Raw genomic sequence first — 12,835 nt, forward strand, 5'->3', positions numbered from 1 at the left:
TTCTTCCATTCTAATTTATGAACTAATTAATTAGAGGGTTGAACTATTGAAAGATGGTTATATCAATGGACGACTTAAGATAAGATTTCTGTAAAAGTATATCTCTAACATAAAGAGTGCAATTCTGAATTTATAGTGGAGAAATATCATAATTAATAAATTAACTATTATAATTAAAGAGTTTAATTATTTAGTTTCAATTTATTGGAGCTTAATGTTATAGGTCCATGGTCCCCGAAATGGCTCAAACAAACAATGACAAAGGTAAATACAAAAATGAGCAAAAAGGACTTATGTGATAAGTAAAATATTTTTCTAAGTATCAAACATAATTATTGTATAATTATGTGTAATTAATTAATTTAACAAAAATATAATTAATTTTGAATTAATTTATTTTTGGGATTTAAATAATAATAAAAATTGGGAAAAATCACATGCCATCACTGGCATGTGGTACATGTGTAGCACAGTGCACAGTCACTGTGCTACACGCATAAGAGACTGTGAGCAATTTCTAGGTTCCATAATTTTAGTTATTTAAATATTAAATAAATAATGAGAAATTGTAATATGATTAAAATATTATTATTTAAACAAAAATATGATAACTTATTAGTTATTTTCAAATTGTTTAAAATAACTAAGATTTTATTTTAATATATGGGATATATTAAATATAGGATATCAGTTTTACAGAACGTAACTTTTCAGGGATAGAAAAATATCTAGAAATATCTCTCAGAGAAAGAGAACAGTGACACAAACCAAAGTCACCGTTCTTCACAAAACCTAGGTCCAAACTTTATCAGAACTCATGTGTTGAGAACATCTGATAAATAGTTTTTTGCATATTGTTTGTATAGCGAGCCCACACTCGTTCTTTGTGTGCTGAGAACATTTTGGAAGATCTTGGTGTGAGTTCTCAAGGATTTAGCCATACAAAAAGATAGCAGCAAGGAAGGACCTGAGGTAATGTTTCTATTCATGTCTTTGATTCAATATATATATGCATGTGAAGAAGTAGATCTAGAAATATTATGGGATTAAACTAACAATTCAATTGTTGTTCCGCTGCGTATAATCTCTGATTTGATCAATAAAAACCAATAGTGGATACCATTCAGGTCATGCCAGTGGGACCAGAGAAGACTTGACTAGTCTCTGAGTTTCTGGATGTGTTTCCATAAGATTTGCCAGGGTTGCCACCACACAGAGAGATTGAATTTGTGATTGAAATGGCACCAGGGATGGAGCCAGTATCTAGAGTGCCTTACAGAATGACCCCAACATAATTAAAAGAACTGAAAGTACAACTGTAGGAGCTGTTAGACTTAGGTTTTATTGGGCCTAGTTTCTCACCAAGGGATGCACCAGTACTGTTTGTGAAGAAGAAAGATGGTTCTCTGAGGATGTGTATTGATTATAGAGAACTGAATAAGTTAACAATCAAGAATAAGTATCCTCAGCCAATCAACATGAGCCTTAAATGCTTGACCGACCCTAAGGTCGAAGAAAACTAAAGCGCTGGTCTAGTCTAAAGGTTAGTTACTTAGAGCCAGAGCCAAAAGGCTCGGGTGATTGTAACGTCACATGGCTTAGGGTGCGAAGCCCTAGAGTGTGACTCATTAGTCACCTATTTGGTTAGGGCTGCAAGCCCCAGAATAATTACATGTTCATTTATTGATATTATATACATGCAGTAATAAGTTTTCTTGTTGAGCCTTGGCTCATGGGTGCTATGTGGTGCAGGTAAAGGGAAAGAAAAACTCACTCAGCCTTGAGTGGAGAGCTTAGGTGGCGATGTGTACATATGCGACCACTTGACCACCACGGCCAAGGTGTTTCTCAGGGGAACTAGGGTTTAACCCTATTTTTGTCACTTAGGTCGGCGGGTTGTAACTTTTATAATGTAATGACCATTTTGGACTGTAGATAACTGTGTAAATGTTTTTATGGGCCCATGTACAATTTAATGTTTTAAATAAAATATATCCATTCCTTTTGACCGAGATTTTCACCCTGGCGTATTAATGAAACCTAGATGCACGTTTATAACCTAATGACTCGTTTAGCGAGTTAAGCACTATTTAAAGAACACAATAAGGAGATCTTGGGTTATCTAGGGCGTTACAAGGTAAGTCAAGTGGTACTTTGGGTATTTAGCAAATTATTGAGATATTGAGTAATGGGATTGAATAATTGAGGATATATTTGAAGTTAGTGAGATTAGGAGAGAGTTCTGGGGATTTTGACTGGTTTACCCTCGGGGGCGTTTTGGGTACCCTGAGCCTTGGGATTTGCTTAAGGTTACTTGAGCTCGAAGTAACCTGATAGAAATAGAAACACATTCAAAATCTCTGGTTCTCTCTCCCGTTCTCTCTTTTTGGGGCTCAATAGCATTTTCGAAGGAAACTTGAGTTTTAGACTTCAGATTCAGGCGAGGTTAGAGTCATAACGATTCTTGGCAAGATTAGAAACTTGATAGCCTGAAGATTTAGCTAGAAAACAACGTAATCAAAAGGTAATCTAAGCTTTAAGTTATGAGTTATGAGTTTTTGAGTTCTTAAGCTTTGATTGGATTTTATGGTTTTGATTAGTTTTTGATTTGTTTGTAACTTGGGTTTTGATGATTTTGGGCCTCTGACTTGAGTGGGTTGTGGCTCAAATGCTTGGGGCCGCAATGCTTAAGGGATTTTGGGCCTTGGGGAGGTTTTGAGTGCGAGAACTAACACCTAAGGGCTCGAGATCGATCCTACTACCCGGTTTAGTAGGATTCGACGTCCCAGAGGCTAGGACTCAGTCCGGAAGCCTTTATTTACTCGTTATTGATGAGTTTCTATACTTTGTTGTGATTAGGTTATCGCTAGGGGCTCAGGATCAGGATCATGCTCGAGGGTCCTTCTTATTTTACATTACACTCGGACATGAGGTAAGAAAACTGCACCCAATACGTGATGTACATGCTTAGGGCTTGGCCCGGTTGTCGAATATAGTTTTTGTAGCGTCCCAAATTTACTAACAAGGCTTAAGGCCTTGATTAGTGTGCCGGGAGGGCAATACTTGATTTAATTATGTTAATATGTGAATTTAATGACTATGTGATTAGAAATGTATGTTTAGGTGAATTAAATATGCATGTGGGCCCCATTTGGCTATTAGGGGCATACTTGTAATTTGAACCTGTTGAGTGTGTGATTTTGCGCTTTGCACGGTGTTTCCGGCATGAGGAGATCTTGTCCCGCGGTGTTAGCAGAGAGTCACAGAATTGGTGTTTAGTTGAGAGATTGGCAACTGCTAGTAACCTTAGAATTGGTGTTGTTACTGAAATAATAAGTTAAAGGTGGCAGTTTTGCACAAGGGTGAAAGGACCTAGATACCCTTGTGGGTTAGCCTAGAACTAAGTTAGGGGGAAGGGTAGAATGGTCTCTTGGGCAGTAATTAGATAACCTTTGGCTGAGGGAAAGCCATAACTGTTTAACACTCTCCCATTGATACTCATTTGGTTCTTAGGGGCTCTAGAAGGAGAAAAACCAACAACAAGCTTGAGGATTCTGGGTTTTGAGGAATTGGAAGTGAAGTTCAAGTTGTGGATAGGGAGTAGCAGCCATTCACACTTAGAAATCTCGAAATTTAAGAGGAGGTAAGGATTTCATTTCTGTGGTTTTGGTCTTTTTATGTTGTTCTTGAGGAATATGATTTTTTATTTCTGAATTTGGGTTTTGAGATGAAGTTTTGGGGAACTTGAGCTTGGGAGTTTGAGTATTAAAACTTGGAGTGGCATTGGAGGTAGCCTAGGGTTGAAAATCTATTCCAAAGGTAAGGATTCCATCAAGTTTTGAAAAGTTTCTAGTTTGGTTTAAGTTTTTGTAGAATCTTAAACCATTGATTGAGATTGAGTTTAGCTATGAGTTTGGATTGGGTTTTAATGCATATATTTTTTGTATATGGTGTTATTTGTTATATTATTTTAAATAATATAATGTTAGATTAAATAATGTGACATAATGTGATTTGACACACCTTGTAACATATTATTGAGAGTCACAAAAATTGGACACATGTGTGTGGAAAATGTGACATATTTTGGAGTTACAAAAAAAAAAAACTTGTAACTCCCAAATATTACCCAATAATGTATAGATTTGATATTACACATTTTGATTTGAATTTCTCAAAAGCCATAGGAGATATGGCTGTTAGAGATGTGATTTTAACTCCCATAATGTGTATGGAAGTTACAAAATCAAGTGGGAATGAATTTGGAACGTTTTGGAAAATTTGGAAAATTAGTTGCTAAAAAAATGACTTGGGCCGCTGCCTATGTTTTTCAGGCCGCGGCCCAAGAGGCAAAAAACATCGTGGGTCACGGCTCATGTTTTTCAGGCCGCGCCTTGAGCGGCTGACAGCATTTTCCAAACTTCGATTTTATCCAATTTTGAACGTTTCCAACAGCCAAGTAACTCTCAAATCTCTATTTTAATTCCATAAACATCAAATTAATCATTGGTAACAGCCATGGGGATTGGTGGAATTTGAAATTCAAAGGGTGTCTCAAAACTCTATAAATAGGAGCCTGATGCTCACTTGTAAGACACACCATTTTCCATCCACAAAGAATTTGGCTGGAAAATACACCATAGAGGCTTGATAATTCCAGAGAGCTATTTCCTAGAGAGATCCCTTAGTGCTTAGAGAATAGGGGGAAATAAGCTTTTGGACAAAGGTTTTGAACCTTGTTCGAGTTGGTGATCCCCACTACTCTACACTTTGGTTGTGTGAGAGTTTGTTCTTTTTATTGGTTTTATTTTCATTCTTTTGATCTTATTTATTTGTATTATTATTGTTTTGAATTTGTAATCTTCTTCTTCTTCTATATCTTTCTATTTACTTGTATTTTGAGCAATTGAGTTATAATATTTCTTTAATCAATATTATCTTGTCTATTGTATTTTTGCATAGAATTGTATTTTGGTTTTTCCATATTTCCATTGAGTATAAAAATATATTCTCTAACAATAAAAAGCTTATTTTCCTTTTCAATGGAAGGAGAAACCATAGAGATCTTGTGAGGATCCAACTTTGAAAAGATGGTAAGATAAGGTAATGTTCTTCTTTAGTTTTCTTAGAAGATCTAATGGTTTTTATATAGTGATAGAAATGAGAAGAAGAAAATTTTATAAATGAGGTTCATTGTTTTCTAATCTCCTTTGTTTTTCAAATATAGTGGTTAGATTAGAAGATAATTCAACATCTTGAGTTGTTGCTATATGTGATTAATTAACATATTGTGTAAATAATCTAGTAGATTATTGGGTAATATGCTAGCATGTTATAGAATTTGTCTTATTATGAGATAATGATAAAGTATTAAGATGACAATTTTATGAGTTTTATATGACATGCCTATATATTGATTTTGTGAATCAATGGAATATATCAATATGTGGATATGTGAATTATTGTATGATATTTGTGATATATTTACAATATTATTATGAGATTAACAATGCATGCTAATATGATGGATATATGTTGACAAATGTGTGAAATTTCTTTGAGACATAATTATGTTAATATATAAATGTATATTGAATTAAAAATGAGAATTATCATGATTATTATGATATGCCATATAATATGATTATTAAGGTGATAATAATGTAAATATGTTTATCATATATTATTGAAATGTGATGAGTTGCCATTTATTTGGTAAATAAAGAGAATTATTTGAGAAATTAAATTTCTCATTTGTGTTGACCATCTCGTTTTATGAGATAAGAAAAGATGAACCTAAGGAGGTTACATCTTGTAATGGTTGTGTCTTGCCATTGCAAGAAAAATGGATCAAGGTAGATTCATTAATTGTGGGATGACATATTGACTCAATAGACTTATAGTCTAGAGTGTGGTCAAATGAAATATATTTGAGAATTATTTAGTGACAATAATTCTTGAATATTCAATGAGGAGACATTTCAAAATTGGAGAAACAATTTTTACACCAATGATGAATTAAAGAGAACTTTATTCATTTTGGTAAAAGATGGTGATATGTTTAAATTATTCTCAATGAGGAGATAATTTTAAACAAAAGAAATCAAAGTGTTTAAATAAATCAATGAGGGTTTATTTTCTTTGATTTAAAGAGTTTTAAAATTGACATCTTCATTTTGATTTTGATGAGAAAAACAATGGATGTCAAATTGGTGTTTTCAAAAGAACCTCAAAGAGACTCTTAAGAAATACACAAAAGTTGTTTAAGTGATTTTGAGATTATTTAGACAACTAAAATTGAAAATTTGTGATTATTTGTTTGAGAAATTCTCACATTACATTTGTGTTCACATTTTTATTTTGTGAAATACATAAAAGAAAGAAACTAAGTGAAAGTTGGTTTGAAAGAAATGTGCATTACTTTAGAAAGCAAATAAATCAAGATAAAACATTGAGGTTTTTATCTTGATCTATTGAGAGTTTATCATGTGTCTTAGATGACTCATAATGAACTTTGAGAATTATAAGTCTAGATTTATCTTCGAGGAAAAGAGACTTAATAGAAATGAAAAGATTTCTATTTAAAAAAAATGATATTTTATTATCACTATGGGAGAAATGTGGGGGTGATGCTCCAAAGTTAATCATTATATTTTGTTGATAACAATTGATTAATTTGGTCATCCTATCAAATATGTGATTTGGAATTCCACATTCTAAATCATATTGGCTACATATGTATAGAATGAACAAATTTAGACATGCTTGGTGTCTAAAGTTATTGTTTTGTAATATTTTGATTCAAGAAGGAATCAATTTAAAACAGAAAGGAGAATTCTAGAAACAAAAAGGTTTCTAGAATTAATATTCAAATGTTTATCTTGGATATTAAACTATAAATAGTGGGGGTGTTGACTATGGTCAAAATTACTATTTTAAAGAGATAACTATTTTAATCAAACTATGGCTAGCAAAAAAGTTTGAATAAAATAATGAGAGTGTCTAAGTATGCATACATGAGAAAAGAAATTATTCAAATGGAATCATTTCTACATCTGAAGGGATGATGAGACTTAGACTCCCTAAAGAGATTCACGGTTGATGGTAACCTATCTTAATACTAGTAACCAAACTAGTATTAGGTTCAATAGGTAATAACAAGTTAATCAAGTGAATAGTAGTAGTACTCAAATTTTTTTCCTATCTGAGATATGAGTACTAGAGTGTTACCGAAAGGTGTTTTTAATAGAACTCAGTCTTGAAAAGACAAGTATTTTAGGGTAACAAAATACTATAAAAGTTCTACCTATATAGACCTAGGGGTGGTGCCGCCCCTCATGAGAATTGAGAGTCATTCTCAAGAAAAGTCTATTAATAGAATGTGCACATGTCCATTAACGGTGCAAAAGCGAGACATTGAGGTCTCAAGTGAACATAGCAAAGGTGTGTGTTATCACCGGTTTGTTATCAAGGGATAGTGGTTCAATGCTTCAGCAACCAAAATTTCAACAAACTTTGTGGTAATTACACTAAGGTAAAATTCAAGTCAAAAGACATTTTACTTTATGCACGAATGCAAATGTTTCTATAGAGAGTGATTATTTAATCAAGTGGAGGAATATTATATTTTATTATAATGTTTTGAATGATTAAATAAGTGTTACAAAAAGTGATTATTTAATCTAAGTGGGAGAATGTTATATTATTTTAAATAATATAATGTTAGATTAAATAATGTGACATAATGTGATTTGTCATACAAATGTGATTTTTCACACCTTGTAACATATTATTGAGAGTCACAAAAATTGGACACATGTGTGTGGCAAATGTGACATATTTTGGAGTTACAAAAAAAACAAACTTGTAATTCCCAAATATTATCCAATAATGTGTAGTTTTGATATTACACATTTTGATTTGAATTTCTCAAAAGCCATAAGAGATATGGTTGTTAGAGATGTGATTTTAACTCACATAATGTGTATGGAAGTTACAAAATCAAGTGGGAATGAATTTGGAACGTTTTGGCAAATTTGGAAAATTGGTTGCTGAAAAAATGACTTGGGCCGCTGCCTATGTTTTTCAAGCCGCGGCCCAAGAGGCAGAAAACATCGTGGGTCGCGGCTCATGTTTTTCAGGCCATGACCTGAGCGGCTGACAACATTTTCCAAAGTTCGATTTTATCCAATTTTGAACGTTTCCAACAACCAAGTAACTCTCAAATCTCTATTTTAATTCCATAAACATCCAATTAATCATTGGTAACAGCCACGGGGGTTGGTGGAATTTGAAATTCAAATGGTGTTTCAAAACTCTATAAATAGGAGCCTAATGCTCACTTGTAAGACACACAATTTTCCATCCACAAAGCACTTGGCTGGAAAATACACCATAGAGGCTTGATAATTCCAAAAAGTTATTTCCTAGAGAGATCCCTTAGTGCTTAGAGAATAGGGGGAAATAAGTTTTTGGACAAAGGTTTTGAAACTTGTTCAAGTTGGTGTCCCCACTACTCTACACTTTGGTTGTGTGAGAGTTTGTTCTTTTTATTGGTTTTATTTTCATTCTTTTGATCTTGTTGATCTTATTTATTTGTATTATTATTGTTTTGAATTTGTAATCTTCTTCTTCTACATTTTTCTATTTACTTGTATTTTGAGCAATTGAGTTGTAATATTTCTTTAATTAATATTATCTTGTCTATTGTATTTTTGCATAGAGTTGTATTTTGGTTTTTCCATATTTCCATTGAGTATAAAAATATATTCTCTAACATTATTTGGAGTTCTGGGACCCTTTGGGACTTGGGTACACTTGGGGCATGGCTTGGGTGAGTTTTGGCTTGGGAAAAATGGTGAAAAACCCCAAATTTCCGGGTTCGCATAGGAGCGTCGTGACACTGTTCTTCCGGGCCACGACGTTGGGATGATCCAGGGCAGGGGGCCCTAGCTGGGTGTCGTGGTGCCTATATGGCTAAGCTGTGACGCTAGGCCATTTTCAGGGCCCTTAAATTTGTGTTTTTAGGGCTTAGGCCCAAGGGGCTCGAGGGATGATTTCACCACCCCATGTGGGGAAATGGGAGGTCCCGAGAGCAAAGGATTGGTTTCGGGATCAATTATAAAATCGGGTAGTAGCGAGAACCTTACTTGTGGAGTGTGACTAGGTTATCACTGGGACTCAGGAGAAGATCGTTCTCGGAAGTTGTGATTGCTTGCCTGACTACTAGCACTCGGATTAAAGGTAAGAAAACTGTTGTACCCGTAGAGCAAGGCGTGGCCCTATTATTTGTATTGCAGGGTGTGGCCATATTGTTTGAATTGAGGGGCATAGCCCTATTTTGTTATATTTAGTATGTGTTTATACATTTGTCAAAGTTATGCTATATGACGCATGTGTGTGAGTGAACGGCGAAGGCTGGGAACAGCGAAGGCCAAGAGCGGCTAAGGGGCTGAGAATGGCAAAGAGGTAGGAACGGCAAGGGGCCGGGATCGGCGTTGAGCATGTAGAGCGCAGGTCGTTGTGGCAAAACCCTCCTAGGGTGCTGCAGTCACCCTCTCGGTAAAGACCGCGAACCCATGGCCTAGTATAGCGTTTGAGACAGCATTGGCCGCTATGTGCTTAGCTTGGTGGCTGTTTTGTTATATACTGTGAATTGTCATGTATGGATTATATGCTTTATGTTGAGTTTTCTTACTGGGCTTCGGCTCACGGATGCTCTATGGTGCAAGTAAGGGCGAGGGAAAGGTCGACCAACCATGAGTACGGAGAGCGTGGAGCGGCGGGTACATGTTCGACCTGCCTAGCTGCCACAACCAGGGTGATTTTGGGAAAATGTTATGTATTGGTTGTTTTGTAGCCTAGGTCGACCATACTTGTATTTTTGGGTTGTAAAGTATTTCCTAAACAGTATTTTGGGATCCCAACTGTGTAACTTTTCCAAAATTTCAATGAATATCCAGGTTTTATAATTAATAATGTTATTAAACGAGTTTTGTTTTACTTTAATCACACTTTTAACCTGAAACCTCGATTAGCAAGCTAGTGGCACATTTTTAACTCACTTAGTAACAGCTCTAAGGAAGTAGGGTGTTACAGTTTTGATTAGGGCATGGGCCCTGTATATGTGCATGATTATTGTTATGTCTATGATTGTTAATTAAGCATGTTGAATGCTCTATATCTGGATATTTGGTATATGATATATGTATGTCTGCATTATCTGATTAAGAAAGGCTTGACTTATCAATCAAGGACGACAATAGTGATGAGTGCTGGTAAAAAAGCATTGACTTATTAGTCAAGGGCGGTAATAGCGCACTGAGTGCGGGTTGATATGGTTAGGCCTAATCAGGAGCGCATCATACGCTTGTCCGATCCAATGGTCGTAGAAAAGTAAACGCCAGGTACGCTGGGCTAGCTCCAAGACTGGCTATACAAAGGATAGGACAGTGGGCCCTAGGGTGACTTATTAGTCCCATATCCTAGGGCTGGGGCCCAGTGTGATTTATTAATCATGTGTTTTGGGCAACGGGCCCCAATATGATTCATTAATCATTTAATTAGGGAAACTGGCCCCATATGACGTTGTAGTCATTTATATGAATAGTATACATGCATGAGTAGGGTTATTACTGCTAGGCAGGCTTATTATGGCTTGGTAACGTATTATTAACTGCTTATGAGCATGTTTAAGTTTTCTTGCTAGGCCTTGGCTCACGGGTGCTATGTGGTGCAGGTAAGGGGAAAAAAAGTTGGACCAGCCAGAGTTGGACAACTTAGGGGGCGACGTGTACATATGCGGTCACTTGACCACCATGGCCAAGGTTTCTCAGAGGAACTAGGATTAAACCCTATTTTTGCTGCTTAGGTCGACGAGTTGTAACTTTTGAGTTGTAATTACCCTTTTGGAACTGTAAACAACATTGTAAACGTTTATTATGGGATCCCATGTACAGCTTAATGTTTTAATGAAATATCTATCCCTTTTGACCGAAATTTTTAACCCTGGACCGTTAATTATATTTAGTTGCACGTTTATGGCCAAATGACTCATTTAACGAGTTTAGCACTATTTAAAATACACAGTGTAACGGTCTTGGCTAGCCAAGGTGTTACAACTTGGTATCAGAGTGTGTTAGAGAAAATATTTTATTTCAATGGAAATGGTAAAAAATATTACAACTCTATGCAAAAAATACAATGGACAAGATGATTGATTAAAAAGAGTGTTACAACTCTATAACTGAAAATACAAACAAACAAAGAAAAGGAAGAAGAAGAAGGAGAAGAAGAGAATGGTGAAAGATACAACTCTAAACAGAAGATTACAAGTAAAGAAAGGTGTTTGAAACAAAAGAAAAGAAGAATACAACTCTAAACAAAAGTTACAAGTAAATAGAAAATGAAAATAAGAAGAAAAGCAATAGAGAAAAATGTAAGAACAAAACAATAGTAAACTCTCACTTACACAACCTAAGTGAAGAGGGTTGGGGATCACCAACTTGAACAAGGTTTAAAACCTTTGTCCAAAAGCTTATTTCCCCCTAACTCAAGCACTAAGGGATCTCTCACAGATTTTTTGGAAATGCTTTCTGGAATAATCAAGCCTCAAGGTGTATTTTCCAGCCAAGTGCTTTGTGGATGGAAAATGGTGTGTCTTACAAGTGAGCATTAGGCTCCTATTTATAGAGTTTGAGATACCCTTTTGAATTTCAAATTCCACCAACCCCCATGGTTGTTACCAATGTTTAATTGGATATTTATGGAATTAAAATGGAGATTTGAGAGTTATTTGAGATGTTAGAACCGTTCAATTTGGAAAAAACTGAAAAACCAAATAGGCTGTCAGCCTCACTGGCCGCGCCCAGGACTTTTCAGTGGCCGCTGCCACTGGCTTCTATCCCCCAGGCCGCGACCACTGAAAGTCAGTGGTTGCGGCCACAGGCCATTTTCAACACAAAAAAGTCATTTTTTCCAAAACGTCCAAAATCCTTTCCCACATGATTTTGTAACCTCCAAACACCTATTGGGAGTTAAAAACATGTCTCCAACAACCATATTTCATCATGGATTTGTGAAATTCAATCTCAAATGTGTAACATATAATATACACATTATTGAGTAATATTTGGGAGTTACAAATTTGTAACTGATTTTGTAACTCCAAAATATGTCACATTTGGGCACACACATGTGTCTAATTTTTGTGACTCTCAATAATATGTTACAAGGTGTGACAAATCACATTTTGTCACATTATTTAATCTAACATTATATTATATGAAATAATATAACAGAGTGTGTCAAGTTTAGGGGTTCCTGAAGACAGGTTGGGCATGTACACTTGCCACTAAAGACAGACTCCACAAAGTTTGGTAACTATTTATGTGGTTATGTGTTTAACTGCTTAAATAGGATATAAATGCCTTATTTGCCTGGCTTATTAGATAACATGAGATATTCTAATAGGGCCTGACCCTTGACTCCTACATGATTTAAAAGGATGTGCTTATTAGCACTTATATTCTTGTGAATGCAAAGGAAACACTCATTAGCGTTGTTATATGGACATGTAGGTCAGGACACGCTCATTAGCGTTGTCATAGAAACATGTATGCTGTAAAATGTTTATTAACATTGTTATTTGGTTATGAATGTCAGAAAATGCTTATTATCATCACTATTTGTTATAACTGTTAGAATGTGCTTATTAGCACCATGCTTGGATATAAATATGAATCGACATGCTTATTAGCATGACTGTTGAATGTGAATGATTCTGTGCTTGGTCTTGGACTGTAAGGTGACAAGAGGTTTAGTTATCACTACCTAA

The sequence above is a fragment of the Humulus lupulus genome, chromosome 3, assembly GCF_963169125.1.
Source record: "Humulus lupulus chromosome 3, drHumLupu1.1, whole genome shotgun sequence".
Classification (NCBI taxonomy): domain Eukaryota; kingdom Viridiplantae; phylum Streptophyta; class Magnoliopsida; order Rosales; family Cannabaceae; genus Humulus; species Humulus lupulus.